This window comes from Mytilus edulis, chromosome 1 (assembly GCF_963676685.1).
Source record: "Mytilus edulis chromosome 1, xbMytEdul2.2, whole genome shotgun sequence".
In the NCBI taxonomy this organism is placed as follows: Eukaryota; Metazoa; Mollusca; class Bivalvia; order Mytilida; family Mytilidae; genus Mytilus; species Mytilus edulis.
This window is the reverse complement of record NC_092344.1, coordinates 25,246,223-25,272,096: the sequence shown is the minus strand read 5'-3', so window position 1 is coordinate 25,272,096 and position 25,874 is coordinate 25,246,223. Positions and strand designations below refer to the sequence as shown.

The window sequence follows — 25,874 nt, the reverse complement described above, 5'->3', positions numbered from 1 at the left end:
GGTGTTCCTATTACAGATTTTGTTAATACTCCAAATAAAAAAGTAAGGTTATACAACCGTAGTATCTGCCGTGGTGATCTTTTCTCCTCTGAGCTGTATGCAATGTTGATTATTTCAACTAATACTTGAAAAAGGTTAACTGTATCTTCAGAAATTTTATTGTGCTGTTGTTCAGTTGATACATATTGTGCTAGTTGTATAGCAAAATGCCTTGCATCAGAACCCTTAATTTGATTTTTATCCCCAATGGTCTTTGAACAAAAATTTTCTAATTTAGCTTTTGTTTCTTTATTTTCTACATGGTGGGGAAGTTCAGTAATTATGTTTTGTACGATGTTACATATATCATGTAATGGTTCACAGGGCATTACTTCATAGCCTTCAATATTCATTTCCGTTGATGTTTTATCGGGTTGTGTCATTAGTAACGCAGGGGGTCTACATATTCCATGGAGTACTGAGGTTAACTCTTCCTGTAATCTTGACTTTAAATTCATATGAAAAGTATCAACCCCCCTTTCTTCAAGCTCATCAATTAATTCTTCCTTTTTTAAGTTTTAAAATGAATTTATTATTCCGTCCTTAATTTTCCTCCAGCAGGAACCCTCAACAACAAGTTTTCTTCTATCCTCAAGATCTAGGGGCATCATTTGATAGCAGCATTCCAAATTCATGTGGCTTTTACTTTCTACACCGCAAATACAGCTATAGTTTCCCCCTCTCTGTTGTCCCGCCTCAAATTGCCTGGCTGGTCCATCACCACTGAAAAGTCTTAGTTTGAAAACTAGATCGACGTCTCCATACCTTATTTTGTTTGTCAATTGTTTTAGGTCTTCAATCCTTGCTTCAGTGTAACTTATCTGGTCAATATCTTTGTTTGCTGAAACATGAAAAATTGTAATTTTTTTTAAATTATTAGAAGTATTTCACTTAATTTGTACTGATGACTATCATGACTATGTAACTAAGGTGTGTAAATTAACTTTAATGCATTGTATGTAAACTGTTTTTGATGCCTTAAAATTCATAAATCATGTAAATTTTGAAACATGTCTTGGGTCACATATGAATAGATTGAAATATTTATTAAAGGTGTTGCATTCATGTAAATGTTGTTGTTTATAAGAAATTTGCATTTCATTTATATTATTGTTTGTAGAGGTCAGTAAATTAGGAAAAGAAACACCTAAAAACATGAAGTTTTTCTGCACAATGTTTTTGTTTTTTATATGAATAATTTATTGTATTAAGGATGAACTTGGGTGAGGTTTTTGAATCTGTTTCAGATGTTCAAGACTCCTTGGTGTTTTTCCCTACAATACTATCTAAACTATCTTGCCCAATAAGACACATTATTTTTTTCATATTTATATATATATATATATATATATATATGTAAGACTTGATAGCTCATAAAAGGTTATTTTCCAAAATTTAAGCAGACAATTGTTTTTCTTTCTTTGGATTTTAGACCCAAATAATGTAAAAATCTGAGTCTGTCTTATACCGCCATATTTTAAGAGGATTCAATATTTTAGCTCATTTTAATCCTGATCCTGATCTGATGCTCTTCTGGGTAAAAGTATCAATTTTGAATTCTTAATTTATTTAATTTCACCCAAGTACATCCTTGATGAGATTTTATTTTAAGAATTGAAAGCGTTTTGTTTTTTTATATTCATTAGGAATGATTTTTTTTGTATTTAAAAAATGTAATGGTCGTTGTGATTTCAGGGTTTCCATTCAATAGTTGTATAGACCCATATCTTATATTCATTTGGCAATTATAAGAAAATATGTATATATTTGTATGAACAAAAGTATATCAACAATACTAAAAAAAATGTAAGATCATATGGATTTTTTTCTCAAACTTCCAATTTGGTACATTGTATTTTGATTTGCACGCAAGGATTATAGTTATTGCAAAGTGACAATTTTTTTTGGGTGAAATAGAGAAATCTTGTGGACTAATAGCTCCTACCTGTTTTCATTTTATTGACCTGATAAGGGGAGATAATTTTATTCAAACATTTTTTTAATACTTTTTTTATGAATATCTTTTGCTACATTTTGAATATGAATTGAGTCACAGGTTTCATTGATACCCACTCCTTAATATTATGAAATTCTCAAATATTAATTCCTTCACTAATTTGTTTGGCCTTTTAGTTCTGGTTAACATTTTGCCCCATTTATGGGCATTATGTTTTCTGGTTTGTGCAACTGTTCGACCATGTTAATGTTCTTGGTTGAGGTATTTCTTATGCCAAATTGGAGTGTTATCGAATGGGTAAAATGTGACATTGCTTTTTTGCAAGAAAAGTATTTTGACGAAAAAGTTAGAAAAAAATATCGATACAGAAAGATTTTAATATATTCTACAGTCATGGCACGACAGCAAGAAGGGGGGGTCGCTATTTTGATTAGGAGTAGTTTAAACGTTACGAGACACTGACGGGAGAGAAATTCTGCTCAATATACAAAGTTACGACACAATATTCACGTTGGTATGTATATATGCACCAAATTATAAAGTATCTAGAAATACGTGTTTTAAAAAGGTAAGTGATAATATAAAATAATTTGATATCGTTATACCGATAGTTGGGGGAGATTTCAATGATACTTCAAATGTTATAGATAGCAACACGACCAAATAGCCAGATTTCAAAACCAGTAAATAGTTTGAAATTAATGTTCAAACAAACTAATCGATATCTGGAGATTTTTAAATCCATACGTTTAACAATTTACATGGCGGAGGAGATATAAAACTCAGGCAAGTAGAATAGACATGATATTAATTGGCTTAGATTTGAAGTCGTTAGTAGAAAATTGTAAAATTAAACCAGCTGTAATTATTTCTACTGATCAACAAAGCGTTTTTGTAAGTGTTAGGACTGATGTGTCAGAAAGAGGAAAGGAATATTGAAAGATTAACAAGGAAAAATACAAAGAGATAATAAGTAATCTTATTCATAAATGTACTAATGAAAATAATAATATGGATTGTCAATTAGTGTGGGACGTTTTAAAAGTAGAAATAAGGGAGGTAGGCATGGCATATTGTAAGAATAAACCAAAGGCAAAGAGAGAATTAAGTCGGGAAATAGAAAAAAACGGGAAGAGAGAAATAAGTTAAGAGATGCATTACCACAGGAGGATGCACCATTATTTAGATGAAGAAATAAAAGATTTAGAACTAAAAATAGGTAAGATATACGAACAGAAAGCTAGAGGTGCACAGATTAGGTCAAGGGAGAAATAAGTTGAATATGGAGAAAAAAGTAATGCATATCTTTTAGGTTTAGAAAAACAAAGACAGGTAAAAAAAGTCGATAAATAAACTAGGTGACGAGAATGGAACAGACCAGGCCGATTTATTAACAAAAATTAAGCAATACTATGAAAAACTGTACAGTTCTAAATGTCAAAAAAAAAAAGATTTAGTCGAAAAATATATTTGTGAAACTGAATTAGAAAATAATTCAAATAATGTTGACAAATCAGTGTGTGACGGAGAAGTAACAATGGAAGAATGTAATTCAGCTATTAATGCAATGCAATTAAATAAAGCACCAGGGCTAGATGGTCTAACAGTTGAATTTTATCAGATGTTTTGGGTCAAAATAAGATATTTTCTAGTCAAGGTTTTAAACACTGGTAATGAAAATAAGTCTATCGCACTCACTACGTACTAGTATTTTGACATTATTGTTCAAAATGGTATCATTCATTATTATATAAATATAGGCCAATTTCCTTACTAGATGTAGCTTTAAAGTTATTGTCATTTGTTTTAGCGCAACGCTTAAAAAAGATGCTACCAAAAATTATTAATGAAGATCAAACAGGATATATTAAAAACAGATTTATTGGTTTTAATTAAAGACAAATTCAAGATATTATTGACTATGCGGATGCATATTCGATTGAAGGGGCAATAGTTTTTGTTGATTTTACTAAATCTTTTGATTCCTTAGAATGTGATTTTATGTTAATCACTTTGAAACATTTTGGATTTAACGAATCTTTTATAAACTGGGTAAAAACATTACATAGTGGGTTACAAACTTGTGTTGTTGATATCGCATAACTCAAGAGGAATAAGGCAGGGGTATCCCTTATCAGCTCTTCTTTTCGTCTTATCCGTGGAGATGGCTTGAAGACTTCGAAAAAAAAGAGATATCAAAGGGATCGTAGTTAAACTAGATAATAAAAATCATAGCATTAAAATTTCACAATTAGCTGACGATACTACTTTATTTCTCAGTAATAAGAAAGAAATCAAAGCTGCTATGAAATAAAAAATGTTGGATCATTTTCTGGGTTATATGAATAAAAAAAAAACAGAGGGTATATGGATAGGAAAACTGAAAAAAACAGTAAAGATAAGGTAGCTGGGATACATTGGACAAACAATCCAGTCAAAGCATTGGGAATATATTTTGGTCATAACAGAGAAGAATGTGAAAAATTAAACTGGGAGAATAAAATTGAGAAAATGAATAAACTATTTCATTTATTGGGGAAGCGAAATATAACTTTAATTGGGAAAATTCTTATTATACAAACATTAGTTTTACCACTTTTTACATTTTTGGCAAGTGCCTGTACAGTTCTGGAGGAATTCAGAAAAGAAATAGAAAGTAAATGTTATAAATACATCTGGGATGGTAAACCAGATAAGGTTAAAAGAAATACCATGATAAAAGCAAACGAAGAAACTCATTAGTAATGATATTTCAAACTAGAAGTTGATTCCATTAAAATATCTCAGCATGGTTGGTATTAATTGGTTAACTTTTAAGATGAATGTTGAAAAGTAGAAAATTCTAGAATATATCAAACATATCCCTCAATTTTATAGAGAAGTATTTAAATGTTGGGTAATATCAGGCGGTGGACAGACAAAAAAAACCTACCAACTTCACAGAAGGAAGGAAACAGGTAATTTGGGGGAACAAACTGATTACTTTTGAAAATAAAACTAAAGTGGGATTAAGAGTACCTTGATATTTGTCAATGATATTATAGACGACACTGGTAATATATCTCAACATTTTATTCTGAAAAAAATAGAATGCAAGAATAGTTGGATTGCAGAAATAAATATTAAAAAAAAGCCATTCCAAAAGACTGGCTTCAGATGTTACAGTCTGAAAGTTCTATAAAAAGTATTGTAAATATTCCTAGACAGAAACTAATCTTGAAAGGTAATTACATTGAGGCTTCAAGCTTTTCAACAAATATATTATATAAGTCAATTTGTAAAGATAAAACTGAACCATCAATTGTTGTTAGCAAAAGGATGCGTATTTTACAAATTAACGAGAACCTTAGTAATAACCAACTATATGTTTTCATGTTTCATTATTTAGAAGAAAATAAGTTCAAAATATATAGATGGAAACTTTTACAATTCATATTACCAACAAAACAATTATTGTTTAAATGGAAACAGAAGAATGACAGTTTATGTAATGTATGTAACGAAGAAGAAGATTATATTTTGGTCTGAATTATATCCTAACAATCTTAGGTTTTTCCATATACAAATCATATTATGTATCTAATCAGAAATTGACAAAGGTAAATGTTTATCTCATTTCTGTTCGAGAATACATAAAAAGATACAACGAAAACAAAACAAACAAACTTAATCCATTACTAAAGTCACTAGAAAGAAGTTTATACGATTGATAGAATAAAACATAATGTATTAAAAAGTTGTATAATTATATTTCAAGAAATTTATACATATTATTATAATATTTACATATATATTAGCAGCTGATTGCTAACCTGGGTAATCAGTGGAATATTTTACAGGATGCATAAAAAAAAGCTTGGTTTCTTGGTGTAACAATGAAACAAGAATAAATATATAATGTTGTTAAAAATTAAAACAGATAAAACCATTTTCAGTACGTCAATTAAGACAAACAGAAAAAATGAAGTAAAACTATTATCCGTGTTAGTTTAATACATTATATCAACGTACACAAGATCACTAACCGTCATATTTATGAATTTTAATTTTTTTTAAAACAAGGTCCGAAACGAACATTGGTATCTAAGTTCACATTGAATTTCAAATTTAGTGATGCGTATCAGTTAAAATTGTATGTTTAGGAAATACAGAAAAGTTGTGTTTTAACATATAGTACTATTGTAGTTGTAAGTCACTCCGGTACCTATTATTATGTCTGTGTATTGGTATTTACTAAAAGCTCTTTTTCATTAAATAAAAAAAACGTAAATAGAGGAACTAGTTTACGTTTGCCTTTTTATATGATAAACATTAAATAGATTTACGTCATTTAATTGTAAACACAAATCAAAAAGATACACACTTGTTTAGTGCACTAACTAAACCTTTATAACGATCATAATTTATTACACACAATTTATAAAAGTGCAACTACGTTTGTATTCCTTATAACTCAATTCTTGAAAATTCAATCATAAGACCTGACATCAATAGACTAAACATGTATTCAAGGTTGTTCGGGTGTCTTCCTCCAACTTGGATTTTGAAGAAGCAGATAACTTTGATCTAGATATTTGATGAAATGTGCAAATTTTTAGAGTTAATTAATGAATGAGACTTTTGATATGAATATAGAAAATTGTGTGTTTTATCATAATTACAGTTGTAATTTCTCAAAAACACCTTGTTTGTGTGTTTGTTTATATGTTTGTTCAACTTTGCCAAATAAGGGGAGATATCTCAGATAAAGTAGTTTTTATAATAGAAAGTATTATGAATTTATCTTTTTTGATATGTAACAAAAAAACAAGATCGGTGACCCCATTTTTTCTTTTTCTTATCTCAAAGCATGTTATAAGAGCAATCTTCTCACATTTTATCTTAAAGTTCTAATAGTACGTTTTCTTTTTATCACACACAATTTGATTTTCCGTGCATAATCTATACAAAGCTGATAATTTTGCACAACCTCTAAAAAGCATGATTAAAACTTCATTTTGAAAATTAAAAAAAATTCTATCATTTTTAATGAAGACGCCCTAGCCACCTTCAAAGGAAACTTTAAGTTAACATTTGAAATTCACGTTTATTATAATTATGTATTTTCAGTGTGAAATAAATGGTTTGCAACTTGATATTCGTCACAATATTCAACGCCCTATTTATAAAGACCAAGTAGCCATTTACCCTGTGACATACCTCATATGTGCACTATATTCACTTGAGAGCTTTCGTTCCTTACTTTATCAGCTTTCTGATGATATATTGGATAACACTGTAGTTAGGGGATTCAGGGGTTCAACACTCGATCGTAACGTACTTTGGTAAGTGCTAGGGGAAGTATTTGTTCTTATGTTCGGCCTTTTTTGATATTCGAGGGCTCTATGACCCCTTAAACTGGATATGAGTACTATATTTACTATATATCTTTTGTTCCACGTTTTATAAGATTTCTTACGAAATATAGTGTATACCTATAGTCGCCGTCAGGTATAATTGGCACCATGTTTTTGGTGGAAATTTATTAAACTATCAACCGCTTTCATTCGAGATGAAATTTTTGAATTAGCGAAACCAAATATCTTTTAAAAAACCAACTACTGTCCTACCTTTTACTGTGTTTGCACTATTTAATCCTGACCTTCACATAATCTAAGATTATTATCAATGGTAGAACCCGACATCACATCAATGACAAGGATATTATCGGAGAGTAACGAATGTTATGTAAAAAAAGGATCCTCTAAGAAACCAGGATGGCAGTTTTACAATGGAAAATAATCTCGAAAAATGTGAAGGTCAGGCTAATACAGTGCAATCACAGCAAAAGGAGGGACAGTACTGTTTTGTTGTAAGAATTTTGTTTCCGCTAGTTGAAAAACGTCATATCGAATGCATGCAATTAATAGTTAAAAAAAATTTCACCAACAACCTGAACCGGACCTGTGCACTATACTTACTATTATGCTTTGGTTCCTCTGATTATAAGCTTTCCCATGATATATAGTATATACCTGTAATTAGGGGATTCAGGAGTTCAAAATCGATCGTAAAGTGTTTCGGGAAGTATTTTTTTCTTATGCATTTTCGATATTCGCGCGCTCCATGAGCCCTTAAACCGGATCTGTGCACTATATTCAATATACAGCTTTTGTTTCTCGTTTAATTAGCTTTCTCATGAAATAAAGTTTATACCTGTAATAATGGGATTCAGGGGTTCAAAACTCGATTTTAACGTGATTGAGGAGGTATGTGTTCTTAAGTTCGCTCATTTTCGATATTCGGGCGGCCATTGACCCAATAAACTTGATATCTGCACTATATACAATATAAAGTTTTTGTTCCTCGTTTTATAACATTTCTTCTGACATATAGTATATACCTGTGTTTAGGGGATTCAGGAGTTTAAAACTTGATCGCAAAATGCTTCGGGAAGTATTTTTTCTTACGCTCTATAACCCTTAAACAGGATATCTGCACTATACAGCTTTCGTTCCTTATATAACCTTTGATCCTCGCTTTACTAACTTTCATATGCTACATAGGATATACCTGTAATCAGGGGATTCAGGGGTTCAAAACTCGATCGTAAGATGCTTAGGGAAGTATTTCTTTCTAAAGTTATGCCGTTTTCGATATGCGGGCGCTCTATGACCTATTAAAGCGGATATATGCACTTTATTCACTATTAAGTGTTCGTTCCTCGTTTCATAAGATTTCTTCTGATTTATAGTATATACCTGTAGTTAGGGGATTCAGGGGTTCAAGACTCGGTCGTAAAATGCTTCGGGAAGTATTTGTTCTTAAGTTCGACCGTTTTCGATATTCGGGCGCTCCATGACCCCTTAAACCGGATCTGTGCACAATATATTGTCACTAAATGGCTTTTGATCCTCGTTTTATTAGTTTTCTTTTGATATAAGGGATATACCTGTAAATAGGGGATTTCAGGGGTTCAAACTTGATCATGACGTTCTTGGAGAAATATTTTGTGTTAAGTTCGTCGGTTTTGGAGTATCGGGCGCTCCGTGACCCATTTAACATGACATGTGTACTATTTTCAATATATGGCTTTTGTTTCTCGTTTAAAAGTTTTCTTATGATACATAGGGAATACCTGTAAGTAGCTGATTCAGGGGTTTTCGGTATTCAGGCGCTCAATAACACAGATCTCATATCTGTTAGTGCTTTTACTAGATTTGTATTGAGAAAAAAAACTAATATTTTATACGAAATCTTTGTTTTTTTATTAATGTGTAAAAAATGTGGGTATATTAAATTGGAGAATGATATTCAGAAAAGATGTATTGACACATTGAAACATAATAATTATTTTACACAAAGTGTACTCTCTGACACAAAGTGTACCGTTTAACCAGCGGATTTCATTTGGTTTGGACATCCCGATAGAGTTATGGTGGCGGAAACGAATGCTCACCTTAATGCTTGATGAATAAAAGTTTGATCCACCCTTTGACATATATCTAACCAATCAAGTGCGACAATTGTACTATAAGCTTGTAGACATGCTTAAAATTGACCGAAACGGATTTAAGATGCAAATTGATAATGATCAAGTGCAATTTTACGTTTAAAATGAATAATTCTCGATAAAATGGGCAGGACTTACATATATCCTATCTCTGAATACTTTAATACTATATAATGTGAGACCTAAACGTGTTAAGCTGATAGAATATTAATCGAATTCTCAAAACTATTATACAAAACAGTCCAACTTATCGATCCTTTAAACAAACTTATTCTAAAAGGTTACCAATTCAAAATTTTCATTAGATCTTTTGGTATTGTTTTATTGGTACAGATATTGATGTGCATGTCAGTAAATTAAAATCAAACTAAATAATATTGTTATATAAATATACACTTTCATGGATCTTTAATCTGTCGATTTCGGTATCTTGGCATTGAACAAGGTCAGGTTTTTTTTGACATACTGTTTGTGACGTCTTTACACTTAATCAATCTTGGATGTGTAGTGATTGATTATCAGTTAAGTCTTATAAGTATAATTCTTGTACAGCTGTCATTGGCTTATAACTAACTGCCAGTAAATGCGAGTACTCTCAGATGTGTACTTAGTCTTTTTTGTTGTTGGGATGATCAAATACCGGGTCATGTTCACTCCTGTTATATGTATTTCTATTTGTATCCATCCGGTGAGTTAAGCCTTTTACAACTGATTGTTATAGTTCGATCTTATTTTGTACTGTTACACCACTGTCCAAGGTTAGCGGAGGGTTGGGATCCTGCTAACATGTTTAACCCCACCACATTACATTATGTCTGTATGTGCCTGTCCCAGGTCAATAGCCTGTAATTCAGTGGTTGTCATTTTTTGCTTTGTAACATATTTGTTTTTTGATTATTTGTTTGTACATTAATTAAGCCGTTAGAATTCTATAAAATTGAAAATGGAAATAGGGAATGTGTCAAAAAGACAACAACCCGACCATAGAACAGACAACAGTAGAAGGTCACCAATAGGTCTTCAATGCAGCGAGAAATTCCCGCACCCGAAGGCTTCCTTTAGCTGGACCCTACACAAATCTATAAACTAGTTCAGTGATAATGAACGCCATATTAAAAGACTAACAAAGGCCAGAGGCTCCTAACTTGGGACAAGCGCAAAAAGGTGGCAAGGTTAAACATGTTTATGATATTTCAACCCTCCCCCTATACCTCTAGCAAATGTAGAAAAGTAAGCGCAAACAATACGCACATTAAAGTACAGTTCAAGAGAATTATGAGTCTGATGTCAGAAGATGTAACAATAAAAAAACCAACTAAATGACAATAATACATAAATAACACCAGACTACTACATTGTAGCAGTTAACTGACATGCCAGCTCCAGACTTCAATTAAACTGATTGAAAGATTATGTCCTCATCATATGAATATCAGGCACAATCCCTCCCGTTAGGGGTTTAGTGTCGTACCATCATAACATATATGAGAAGAGCATAACCCGTGTCATGCCAACAACAATTGTATTCCGATGCAAAGACCCTATAAATGAATCAATATTAAAGACAAAATATGCAATCTTTAATGACCAGTATCGTAACTATATCCCTTCTTAATGATTTAAAGGTTTGTTAGCTTCTGAGGTGAATACTGACATGTTTTTGCTTTATAAAGAATATTACCATAAAAGAATGGACGTAGAAAAAGTTTGCATGTTGAGCTATATTTCCGAATGGTGTCCTTGTACCGATGATAAAATTTAGTAAATGTTTTGACTAGTTTGTGATAAACCCTGGTGTAATATTTTTTCAGTAATACATACATGTTTCTCGTTAAAATCTAAAACGTTGTTACATACACGAGCGAATCGTACACGTTGAGTTATATAAAGACCGTAAGGAGGTGACAAGGGAACGTCACCATCTAAAAATGGATAATTAACGACAGGAAATGAAAAATCATATCTTTTATCATAAATCTTAGTATTAAGCTTGCCGTAGTATGCATTGTTTTTACATTTTGCTATTTCGGTGCCTTTTACAACTGATTATGCGGTATGGGCTTTGCTCACTGTTAAAGGACGTACGGTGACCTATAGCTGATCAATTCTGTGTAATTTTTCTTTTGCAGAGTTGTCTCATTGGCAATCATACCACATCTTCTTTTTTATATATACAAGTTCATATTAAAGTTATTCAATTTGCATAAACTAGTGAATAGTGCTAAAAAATACTGTTCACTATTCATGAATTTTGAAAAGTGAAAAGTGATTAGTGAACGTATCCCAGTCTGGTGAATAATCTGTTCCATTAACTGCAAAGAAGTAAAAAAAAACTGAATAAAGAAAAAAGATTCATAGAATGGTCAGAACAAAAAAATGTGATACTATCTTAATGCAAGAAACTCACTTTGTAGATAATATGCAAACCCACTAACAAAACGAATTCGAGGGACAAATTTTATAAAGTAAGTGTACAAGTAATTGAACAAGTAATTCACGCTGTGTTGCAATTTGGCTAAAATTATCACCAAAGTTGAATTAATTGACAGTTATAAAGATGAAGAAGGTTGATTTCTACTTTTAAATATGGAATTAAGTAACAGCAAATTAACTTTAGTTGAACATATGGAATATGCAATTTGCTGATAAATGGGTATCAAAAAGTGATGAACAAAAATTGCAAGACCAATATAATAAGTCATGTTTGTCAGATATAGATGCTTTACCAAAAAGATTATGTTATAGAATTTTTAAGACAGAAATTAAGTTTAAGAAATATTATAATATTTTGTCAAATAACAATTTGTATATATTGTGCAAATTTCGATGTAACAGTCACCGATTGCCGGTTGAGACGGGAAGAAGGCAGGGTCTTGCAAGAGACAAGTTGGTATGCCATCTTTGTTACTCAACTGACATTGGTTACGAATACCACTACATTATGACTTGCAAAGATCTTAAAACAAACAGAACAAAATTGTTATCTGAATGTATTTGGAAAATTCAAAACACATACAAATTCTATGTTTTATTCAATTCTACACATACTGTACAATGAGAACAACTGTGTTAATTTATCAAAATTCATTTCAGGAATGCAGTCAATGAATGGTCTTTTGTCCGTTCATAATTCTTAATGGACAACAGTATAAAACTAATATTAAGCAGACTGTTCACAACTATATATGGGTGCCTAAAACATTGAGTAAAACAAACCATTTTTGATTGACCTTGGAACACATACTTACGATGAATTTAAATGACGTGAGCTTACAACAACACGCATTAATACTACCAAAATGACAATGTTGTATTCTCCTTTAAATTTATTCATCATTTAGGAATCCGTGTTTTTGAAAAGATATGAGTTGCTGTTTTACTTGACTTTTATTCTGTGGTTAGCATGTCGACATGTACTATCGTATTATTTATTTGTGTATTTCTCTTTCTTGAATGTTCTTGCATTTATTTGTACTGTATTCTTGTCTTGTATTGTTGTCATGTAGTGTTATAGTTCATTGCCATAAAAGCGCGAGGTTTGGTTAGCCACACAACCAGGTTCAATTAACCATTTTTCTTAAAATTGGCTTGTGCCAAGTGAGGACAATGACAATTGTTATTTTATAATAAGTTTCTGTGTGTGATGTTTTGTCGTTTGTGTTTTGTTGCACTTCATTGTTTCTGTTGCTTTGTTGTTTTCCTCTTATAGTTGATATGTTTTCCTCCGTTTAAGTTTGTTACCAGGATTTGTTTTCTTTCAATTGATTTATGACTTTCGAACAGCGATATACTACTGTTGACTTTATTTAACTCTATTAACTTGCAACAACGTATTTCAATATGCATTTTCATCTAATGAGATTTTGAATAGTGAATACGAGATTATAATGAACTAAATAAACTCATCATATATTCCAGTATTGAAATTTGGTATTTGCGTCAGACGCGCGTTGCGTCTACAACAGACTCATCAGTGACGTTCGAAAAAAAAATGTTAAAAAAGCCAAATAAAATTCGAAGTTGACGAGCATTCAGGACCGAACATTCCTAACAGTTTTGCCAAATACAGCTAAGGTAATCTATTCCTGAGGTAGAAAAGCCTAAGTATTGAAAAAAATTAACCTTTTGTAAACATTATATATTTAAAAGTATGAGCATATCAAGGATAATTGATATCACAGAAGTGCTGATTACTTGGCTGTTGATACACCAGCAGTGGTATCGACCCAGTGGTTGTAAATAAACTCATCATAGATGCCAGGATCGAAATTTTGTAAATGCGCCAAACGTCCGTTTAACCAACAACAAACTCATCAGTGACGCTCGATTTAAACCATGTTGAAAAAGCCAAATTAAGTTCAAAGATAAAGAGCATTGAGGACACAAATTCCTAAAAGTTATGCCAAATTTCCTAAACACTTTGTTAAATGGAGCCTGGACAGAATGGGGTTTGCGTAGAAAACATTTTTAGATACATAACTAAATAAGCACATGACATCGCAATTTTAATTAACGATTTAAAAAAAAAACATTGCTTTGAATAACAACATACGAAGTGCATAACATAATATTATTGCAGTTCTGGCAAAGAGTCATAAAAGTTCTTCATATGATCATGATGATGACCACATTATCAGTTTAGCTGAGGTCTAGAGCTGGCAAGTCTGTAACTGTTTGTAGTCCTTTGTTGATATATGTATAATTGTGGTTTTACTTAGTTTCTTTTTGTTAACTATTCTGACTTCGGACTCCGACTTCTTTTTACTGTGCGTAATGCTGAATGTTTGTTTATTATAGATAGGCTAGAGATAAAGGGGATGAATGAGATCTCGCAAAACATGTGTATCCCCGCCTCTTGCTTTCGATAGTGCAGTATGTTTTTTTTTATTTTAGTTCATTCATATGTTTTGGAGTTTGGTGCGGTGTCCATTTTCACATAACTAGTATACATGATGTGTCGCGGTCACAATAGCACGCCTCTTCGACCGAGGTTGTCTGGTTGTGTTGAAGACAAATCCGTGACATTTGGCTGCTTTCTGCTCTTTTGTCGGATTGTTGGCTTTACTCCATTTCCATTCTCATTTCCATCAGTGTATCATACACTTGAAAGAAGTGGTAATGAATCAGTTCACCAAAATTACCCTATGCTTGACATATAGTCATTTAGAATACTTACATGCCTGTTAAAAAATGAGAATTCCTTTAATAAAGCAAATTGTGAAATAATTTTTTTAGTCAAAATTCTTTTCAGTTGAATTACAAATTACATTTGCTCCCATCTGGTTTTGTTTTATGGGCTCGACACCATGCATTCAAGCTGATGAACACAACATCCAACGCCAATCCGTCAGTAGCATAATTTGAGTTAGAAAGTTGTGAATGTTCAATAAATCCACCGATTTCTTGGAAAAAGTGTCGTAGCTTTTCCAAATTATCAATCGATTTATCTTTAATTATTTTGTGTCCATCCCAAACTCTGTATTCTATAGTCCATAAATCAACAACTAAAGTCTTCAGTTGAAGATCTTTTTTCATAGTTTCTAAGACTTCCATTTCTGCACCCTCCACGTCTAATGAAAAATAGTCTACTTGAAATTGTTTAATCTTTTTTAAAATATCGCTTATATGGAAACACGGCACGGAAATAACATGCGATTTATCAACTGTGTTAACCTTCTCTTTTGGAAGGAACTGATAACTAGATCCTTCGGCACCTTTTTTTAGAAACAACTTACTTTTTATTGATGATAAGCACGCACAAAGACGCCATACATTCCGTCCTAATTTGTCGATCGCATCACAGTTATCTGGGTCTGCCTCAATAAGCAATCCTGTCCAGTTGTGTCGTCTTTCTAGCCACAATGTATTTGACCATGTTTTCCCATCAAATCCACCAATTTCAATAAAATATCCGTTTTTTAATTGAAGAAGCTCGTACACAGTAACATCTTGATTTGCCTGGGAATATCGAATATCTCTATCTGAATTGATATTAGTAGGACACGGTTTTTTCAAAAACATGTCAATAGTTTTTGTCTTTTTAACGGCTTGTTTTCCATTTTTTTCCTCAACCGCTACTGTTTCATATGTTCTACATTTGCCAGAAAAATCATCACTATTGGACATGGTATGATATGTTTTAAAAACCTTTTCCATTATCGTAAAAACAATCGAAAGTCCAAATACGATAATTATACTCAATATCATTAAACGTGTTTTGTTTTTACGGTATATTCCCATCATCATATACATTCCCAAATTTGTATGAATTGAACGACTTTCAGTGTCTGCAACAAACGAAGACGATGTATTAATGACATTGATAGGGTTAACAAATTCTAATACACGAATGGTATGACTAGATTGAGTAAAGTAAATAGACATCAAATAATCATACACACAGCCGATGCTTTAAAGGCAAGTACAGCAAAATTTAACAAAATGAGGACTTATTTATCATTGTGTATTGCTTTATGCCGCATCAGCAAATAAAAGGCAATATCGCGACGAGAGTTGTTTGGACACAAAGTCTAATTACTTAAACATCAGTTTAAACGGGATTTATGTTTTGATAAATGAAACAAAAGCTGCACAAAAAGACGTATGGGTCTGTAATCGACACTTTTTAAGCCCGACGCTTCAAGCAATTGATCGTTGTTCGAAGCCTTATAAATCGAATAACAAGACAGTTCAAATTAACATTCTAAAAAAGTACATATTGGAAACATATTCTGATTTGCATTGATCGAAGACTGCGAAAACATAATGTCGGTATTAAGTTAAAAGACAAACGTATAGTACGTGTATAGGTCAATCGACTGGTGGTGGTTACAGTTCAATTAAATATAAAGTGCCGATTTCCAACCCCATACGTCTGTTTAGGCAGCTTTTGTAGAGGAGCACTGTGTGTGAAGTCTGTTTAATGTGAACTTGTACAATCCTTTGGTATCGATTGAGATATGTACGACCAAACTGATTGTATACTAAATAAGTTGTGTCATTTATCAGAAAGTTAATTCATTTAAACTGCAATTTTAATAAATCTAAGACTTTTTGTTTGAAAAAGCCCTTCATGTCAGCATGGTCAGGATGTCTTTTATTGTCAACATTAAATGAGTAAATCAAAACCATATGCAGGTCTCATTTATAACAGCCCAATGAATGTTCTGCACAAGAAGTTATTTATGTATATGTATATAATATAGCGGATGTGGTCGAGTGGTCTAGAGCACTTCGCAGGAGGCTAACCGATTGGTGCTGTAGTGTATCAAAGCTGTGAGCTCGAATATCGCTGAGGGACGGACGAAAAATTGTCTTATTCTAACACTATTTGCTGTAATTTTCAGATTTTTCAGAATTTTTAGACTTATATATATATATATATAAATATAAAGTGCCGATTTCCAACCCCATACGTCTGTTTAGGCAGCTTTTGTAGAGGAGCACTGTGTGTGAAGTCTGTTTAATGTGAACTTGTACAATCCTTTGGTATCGATTGAGATATGTACGACCAAACTGATTGTATACTAAATAAGTTGTGTCATTTATTAGAAAGTCAATTCATTTAAACTGCAATTTTAATAAATCTAAGACTTTTTGTTTGAAAAAGCCCTTCATGTCAGCATGGTCAGGATGTCATATATATATATATATATATATACAACTCGTCTAAACATCAACCCAACAATGTTAGATCTGTAAATTTGCTTTCGCAAATTTTTGGTTCTTCCCTCGCCGGGATTCGAACCCATGCTACTGTGATATCGTGACACCAAATCGCCTGCACTGCAGCCGTCCCGCTAGACCACACGACCACCTGGGCTCTCAAAAAAAGAGCTTTCTCTGGCCATGTGTTACCTTTCCACGTCAGTTTTAATCTAGCGGCGTACTACAGTACATGATATATAAGGCATGAAGATGTAACATTGTTGGGTTGATGTTTAGACGAGTTGTATATACATTATGTACACAGCCATGTATCACCATCATTGATGGCGATCCGATGGATACATCTGTTGTAGGGTTGTCACTGACTCAGACGTACTTATATATATATATATATATATATATATATATATATATCTATAATACTAAAATAAATGAGGTCCAATTTATCAGCCGTCATCGGGTAAAAACGACAAATCAATGAATTCAACTTTATCTATAGCTAATATAGGACAATGGTGTAGTTAATAATGCCGATAATTAACAAGTTCCGAGTCGAATCCGATACCGATACCAATATTATATTCTAATGTTACCTATTATTTTATCTGTACGTTCCGCATCTGACAGGGGCACCAACAAACGGTGTATTTAGGATTTTGGTATATACACGGGTCATAATCACAGGGTTGACACTACTAAATTCAATAATTGTTAAATTGTTCCCTATAGACTTTCTAAGATAACAATACGAATACTAAAAATCTGGACTTAAAATAAGGCGTATAGGTACAGTTTTCAATTTGTTAGCGGGCATGACGTAAAACAGCGAATCAAAGAATTAAACTTTATTTATAACTAATATAGGACAATGCTGTTGATTAAAAAATACTCCATTCCAGGACCTTTTGTTTTCCAAATAGTTAATATTACCAATAATTGATAAGTTCAAGGTCGACGGGTTCACACAGAAAGAGTTTGAAAGCAGAGAAAACTGTGCACTAGTATCTTATAATCGACTTTATCAGATGACAATCCCAATACTAAAATAAGGCTTACGCATAGTTATATACTTTAATTCAGTCACGGACCGGCGATATCACGGGTGTGTTCTAGTATATATAAAGCGTCTGAATAGTAGTCAACGATTTTCCCCACGAGAGCGCTAGATTGTTACGAGTAACGATACATGTACACAATAAATAAATTATATAAACGCCTAAAAAAAGTGTATACCTCAACACCAAATACAGAAAAAAAAGGTCACTATACATGTAATTATTTATAAATATTTCAGATAACAGATATCCTTCCTCAGTCAGCTTCTAATGTTAAATGAATCATCTTTAAGTCTTCTTATATTAAACTATTACAAACTTGAAATTTATACATTAACTAGAGGCTCTAAAGAGCCTTGTCGCTCACCTTGGTCTATGTGAATATTAAACAAAGGAAGCAGATGGATTCATGACAAAAGTGTGTTTTGGTGATGGTTATGTATTTGTACATCTTACTTTACTGAACATTCTTGCTGCTTACAATTATCTCTATCTATAATGAACTTGGTCCAGTAGTTTCAGTGGAAAATGTTAGTAAAAACTTGCAAATTTTAAGAAAATTTTTAAAAATTGACTATAAAGGACAATAACTCCTTAGGGGGTTAATTGACCATTTCAGTCATGTTAACTTATTTGTAAATCTTACTTTGGTGAACATTATTGCTGTTAACAGTTTATCTCTATCTATAATAATATTCAAGATAATAACCATAAACTGCAAATTTCCTTAAAATTACCAATTCAGGGGCGGCAACCCAACAACAGGTTGTCCGATTTATCTGAAAATTTCAGGGCAGATAGATGTTGACCTGATAAACAATTTTACTCCCTGTCAAATTTGCTCTAAATGCTTTGGTTTTTGAGTTATAAGCCAAAAACTGCATTTTACCCCCGATGTTCTATTTTTAGCCATGGCGGACATCTTGGTTGCTTGACCAGGTCACCGGACACATTTTTTAAACTAGATACCCCAATAAAGATTGTGGCCATGTTTGGTTTAATTTGGCCCAGTAGTTTCAGAGAAGAAGATTTTTGCAAAAGCTAACGCCGGACGACGACTGACGACGACGACGGACGCCGGACGCAAAGTGATGGGAAAAGTTCACTTGGTCCTTTGGGCCAGGTGAGCTAAAAATTCAAACCTAAAATCAGTTAAGACGCTTGTACCATTCTAAAAAAACACAGGATATATAGCTTATTACAACAGAGAGTTCAAATATATGCTTTAAATAGAAATAATAATGTGCGATATGAACTAGAACAATTCTAAAACTTTAACGGTTACGACATACACAACTAGGATGATACACGTTAGTTAAAACCTGGATGTATGCGCTACCAATAAATTACCAAAATACTATGTTTTCCAATTCTACCAATGTGACGACCAATTCACTGAAGAAATGAAAATAAATAAAGACACTACTTTTCAGACGTGAGTCTGCATTTATGTATGCCGTCATACGACAAAATTATTTTTATGTCTACCTGTGCGAATTTCAAACGCGCAATTTTACACCAGTAATGAAAACCTTCTATCATTTATGGGTAGACTTTACATAGATAAATTCAGCCGTATTTGACGTGAAACTGTACTTATGTGTCCCGTCATACTTTGAACCACACCGTTATTTTATTTAGTTTTTGCTGTGAGTCTGTTTTTTGTTGTGTCTACTTTACGTGAGTCTGCATTTATGTATGCCGTCATACGACAAAATTATGTTTATGTCTACCTGTGCGAATTTCAAACGCGCAATTTTACACCAGTAATGAAAACCTTCTTTCATTTATGGGTAGACTTTACATAGATAAATTCAGCCGTATAAGAAAAGCAAAATGAGAATGTTAAATTTGATGTATGCCTTGTTGTGCTACTTTGTTACATTTGTTGTTTATGTTTGTATTGTTCATGCATCGTTGACAATGTAATGGAATTTGATGCGACTGTCATACAAGTGAAAGGTTTAGCTAGCTATAAAACCAGGTTCAATCCACCATTTTCTACATTAGAAAATGCCTGTACCAAGTCAGGAATATGACAGTTGTTATCCATTAGTTTGATGTGTTTGGACTTTTGATTTTGCCTTTTGAGTTCAGTATTTTTGTGTTTTTACTTTTTTTTTTGTAAGGGTTATATTCCTTTTATGTATCGTTACAGACTTATTATCGCGACAATACGTTACGATAAGTTACATTCATTATCATCCATGATTATCACAAAGATATGAAACCGATTGGAGAACAAAAGAAGAAAATTAAAGGACTTTAAAAGCATTTTGAAATGTAATTGTATTTATATTTCTACTAGTGTGGACGCAGATTCCTATTTTTATATATATTACAAGTCTAAATTGAAAACAACGTTCAAACCTATGAATGCGTTGGATAAAAATCACAATTTTATACGTGTGCATGAAAAACGAAATCGTTGTAGAAGGGTCACAATACAGCACAAACAACATTTTCCAAAAGACCAAAAAAGTGCCACAATATTTTTTAACAAAACGCATATAACTAACAGGTCTAACAACTACTGTTCATAAGCCCTACTGACTGCCTTAACGATTGCCAACTAAATTGATCACCCAGACAGAAAACAGTAAGCATTATGTGAGTATTGCATGGCAATACATAGTCCCCTACCGGTTAAAAATGCATTGTAATGGAACAAAATTCTAACTTGATCTATAAGTTGTCATGGTGTAAACTACATAAAATAATATAGATTTGTAACTTATCTACACAATGTAATGTAATGAAATATATACCTTAATAAAAATTGATTATTATCTAATTAAAGGATTTCACTTAATAATTGTTTTTAATATATTATATATATAGCATTCAGAAAATTAGTTTAAATACAAAATAACAAACAAAACTGGCACCTATTTTTTCCAACAATTTACTAAAGAATTTCTTTAAAATTAAAAAAATTAGTTCTCTCTTTGTATAAAAATATGGTTTAACATAGTACTCTAACATTAGATACGGATTTTTATGGACCTTAACTCTGGACTAAATCATCAGACCGGAATAAAATTCGAACTTGATCTTTAACTGTTCATAATAAAAGAAAATACACAAAATATCAAATCAATATCTTCAAGCATGAAGAAAAAATGTCTGGAACACTTAATTGCCGCACTGACGAATGGAAAGACAGACAGATAGATGGACAGAGTGCAAACCTTAAGTTCCCTTCGACTTCGTCTTAAGGGGACTATTAAACGTGCGGCAAAGATGGTCAACCACAAACATGAGGTGCTAACTTTTTATTTACATCATATCCGGATTTCCACAATTTATGTCTCTGCTTAAGGATTGAAACGGTATTTGGAAGGCCTTTAACTTCACCTCAATTTTGAATTTTATAGAGTCAAAAGAGGGACGAAAGATACCAGAGATTCAAACTCATAGATATAATATAAAATAGGATAAACGGAGTATATAAACCGGAGGGAAAATATAATACATGCCCAAAAGAAAAAAATTAACACGTCTAAATTGAAAACAACGTTCAAACCTAGTATGATAGCCTTGGATAAAACTCGCAAGTTTTTTAAGAGTGCATGTAAAGCAAATGTCGTTGTAAAGGGGTATAAATACAACACAAACAACTAGTATACTTTAATTAACAGGTCGAGTAACTGATGTTCTTAAACCCTGCTGACTGCCATTGACGACTTCCAAATAAATTGAACACAAGATGTAACAAAATGGATCTTTGATCGATTTAATTGTTAAAATTAAATCTTTGCCTCTATTTTTTTCCAAAGAAATCGACATAGTTTAAGTACAAACGGCGAAGAGGACCAATAATGAATATATACGCAAAACGAAATATCTTCGTAACCGCTTGCTCATTATGGAAGTGGGGTAACACGATACTTTATTTTTAAAAGTACAAGTACAAATAAAACAAATAATTATTTGCGTACATGTTATTTGTACAAAATTTGGCTGATTGCATCATAAATGGAGATATGGGATATGCAATTGATAAGGTAGCAACATCTGAATATTTAACGACATCAAAACCAAAGACATCAAGAAAATCTTGACTAATGCTAATTGGACGAGTATCTTCTACTAATAATTCATAGTTTTGGTAAACGTTGGTCCCCTGAATTGGAAAGTTTTGTTAAGTATGTCTAGTCTAATTATCAAAGTAACATTTCAATCTCTTAGTACATATTTGTTTAAGACTTTAAACTTTTGCTGTTCTGGAGAAAACGTTTTCTCATATAAGGTTGCTGAGTACAGACTCCGGATTACATCTCCTACATGTGGAATTTCAAACCGGAACTTTTATATTTCGCAGTTTTTTTACTTGAATATAAAGCATGCATATATGATCTCAAGATTTGTTTTGTAAATATTTTTTCACAAATGACAGAATGTTGGACTTTTTGAAATTTTGCACACAGTTTGCAAGGTTTGTCCGAGTTGCTCAGCAAACAACTCGCGCATATACAGCACGCAGAGTCCACTTTACTAGTGTATGTACCAAGTCAAGACTATGACAGCTGTTTGTAATTCTTTTGATTTTTTTTTTGCTTATGATTTCGTCAATTGATAAGGGACTTTTTCGTTTTGATTTTTTCTTGGACTTTTGTTACTTCGTTCTTTAGAATGTGTATTTAAATTATGTTCCCTCACAATTTTCACAATTAACAGAATGTTTAGCATTTTTTACTGGTGCATCAACTGTGTCTTCATAAACAACAGTGTTAAAAATTGTATTGTATCGTCCCTAACATGCATGAACTATTTGCCCGAACATGCATGAACAACCATCAAACAGAGCAATTAAAAAACTGTAAACTGAATAACAATTGTTAAGTACTCTATTTCTGCATGGATGCAGCGATGACACCACCATTGTCTAACATGATGGAGTTAAAAATCAGTAATTCGAATGAATCTCACGCGAAATAGTTCATGTTATTTTCACGTGAACTTTACAAAAATGTGGAGGTATTTTTCATGATTTTAATTAAATATTTAGAATAAAGATATTTTTTGAATAATTTTATTTTTAAAATTTACGTTAATTGAACGCGTACAAAATTCGGGTGATTTATGCATCCACTATTGTGATAAGATTCACCTGGAACCAACCAGTTTTGACGTATGTGAGTGAAATTTCCATGTGCAGGACGAAATAAAATTATATCAGTAGAGTTGTATATTGCATTACTAGGAAATTTACGAAACCCGCCAGGGGAAATAAAAATAAAATAAGCACCATTCAGATCCCAACACATATCTTGTTTTCGATATCTCTGTGTAGAAACAACGTTATATTTTGTATACTATATAGTCAGATGTTTTCGGTAAAATTCTAAACGTATCGATCAACTTTGTGTCAATTTATCTCAAAAACAAGGATGGTGATATATGAGTTTTATACGAGTATGGATTCAGTATGCCATTCTGGATATTAATGTTAGTTTTTTTGTTTTTCTCAGTATATAAGAACAAAGCAATCCATTGGAAAATAAAAAAAAGCCGAAAAAAGGCATGTTCGCTATATACTTATGTAAATTTGTCACGTTTTTTTTAACGAAAATTACAAAGAAAACGAAAATGGTGACCCCCATTTTTTATTACATATTCCGATGTAACTCGATTCAACACGTGTGCCAAAAAGTTTGGAAATCGGGAGAGTTGCCATTCGGTATCGCGTTACCTCACTGTAATCTTTAGATTTTATCTTATATTAATATTGAACAAAAAGGTTACCGATGTATACAAAGTAAAATAAAAATATACGAATCCGAACACAATTCTAAACGGAAAGTCTCTATTCAAATGGCAAAATCAAAAGCTCAAACACATCTAACAAATGGTTATCAGTTGTATTCCCAACTTGGAACTGATATTTATGTACGTAGAAAATGGGTGGTTAAACCTGATTTTATAGCTAGCTAAGCCTCTCACTTTTATGACAGTCGCAAGCGGTACAACTTTATCATGATTATCATCCTTAAATATAAATTTGATAAAAGAAACGGGGAATTTGTCTAAGAGATAACAACCCGACCAAAAAATAGAAAATAGCGGAAGTAGTATGCTTCAAAAAGTGTGACGGTACTAAGGGTTTGAATTATCAGCGGGAATATCATTGTCACAGTTTTATGATATTTTCATTTGTGTTTTCATATGTTTGTAACTATTGAATTAATACATAAGTGTTTATGACCACTGATTATTGGGTAAAATAAATAATAACAATTGTTTATTTACGTGTCTATAATCAGAAATTAGGTAAAATTTAAGTATTGTCACTCTACTTTCAATGCTTTACTATGTATGTTTCCCCAAAAATTTATGCCATCCGATATCAACTGACACCTCGGACGCACTTGTTAAACTGTGTAATGCAATTGCGTAAGTACGTTTTCAAACAGTTTCCAACATGAAGACTGAACTTGATAATCTAAGATAAAACTGTGCTAATCAAATCATTTATTGTGTATGACAAGCAACAAATAATTGTTAAAAAAATACGGCCAACTAATACTACAGTTACTTTATCATTGAATAATTTTTTCGGATATGTATTTGCGTATGCATTACATCATATGAAAATTAAGAAACAAAATGATTGTATGTGTTTGTTGAATTACTCATTTTTTTACGTTGCACGTAAGTTCAGAAAGTATTAAGAAAAAAAAGTTAAAAAAAAGAATACACCTTGAAAACCTATACAAATTTAAATATTTGAAATATAGAAAAAATAAGGATTAATAAGAACATCCGACTACTTACAATGATTACTGGTTAGGTCAACGTTACCAATACATGCCGTCTACTTCGTCGTCTTGATAATAGTGTTCTAATGATCAACTTGAATTGCTACGTTTGTATCAAAATTAATCGATATTTATATAACTGAGCACATGAATTTATGCACATGTTCTAGAAGTGTAACCTTCGTTTGAAATGATGTCCAATTATTTCAGTCTTGCTTATCTTAACGTTATGCTATTTGCAAATCGTGTCGAATGGTCGATCCTATAACACTTATAAGTATGTGTTTTTTTAAACAGTGATTTGTTTCAATAGTTTTAAGATAGATGATTCACGACTGAGTAATTATATATGATACATCGTTCGATTTAAAGTCTTCTAAACTGACTAATTTGGAGTTCAGTAAGGCGTTCATTATCACTGAACTAGTACATACATTTATTTAGGGGCCAGCTGAAGGACGCCTCCGGGTGCGGGAATTTCTCACTGCATTAAAGACCTATTGGTGACCTGCTGCTGTTGTCTGTTATATGGTCGGGTTATTTTCTTTTTGACACATTCCCCATTTCCGTTCTTAATTTTAATGTAAATGTATATCGCTCTGTGATGGTTAATTGCAATAAAAAGAAAAGTAAACAATGAGAAATATGCATGATATGTTTTGGTATGTTCTTCTTTCTGTCGATCGTCATTGCAGATTTTAGTAAAATTATTGACTGTGTACTATGTCTCTGACGTTCTTAATCAAGTAATAGTGTATGCATGCGAAAACATTACAAAGTTATGAGAATTGTATGAGAGATTATCATCTGCATAGTGCAGAATGATATTGAAGGATGTTACAAGCTTCTTTTCGATTGTTTCAGTATGTGATTCAAGTATCAGATAATTTTTGGTTTGAATC

The 25,874-nt window shown here is 32.1% G+C and overlaps 1 long non-coding RNA gene across 1 annotated transcript; it reads right to left on the bottom strand.

The window, feature by feature from the left end:
* Nucleotides 1-13,976: 13,976 nt before the first annotated feature.
* LOC139528416 (uncharacterized) lies at nt 13,977-25,259 on the bottom strand. The gene is made up of 2 exons (XR_011665588.1): nt 24,989-25,259; nt 13,977-15,775 (listed from the first exon to the last, which is right to left on the bottom strand). It is a non-coding gene; the product is annotated as an uncharacterized lncRNA (long non-coding RNA).
* Between the last annotated feature and the right edge of the window lie 615 nt (nt 25,260-25,874).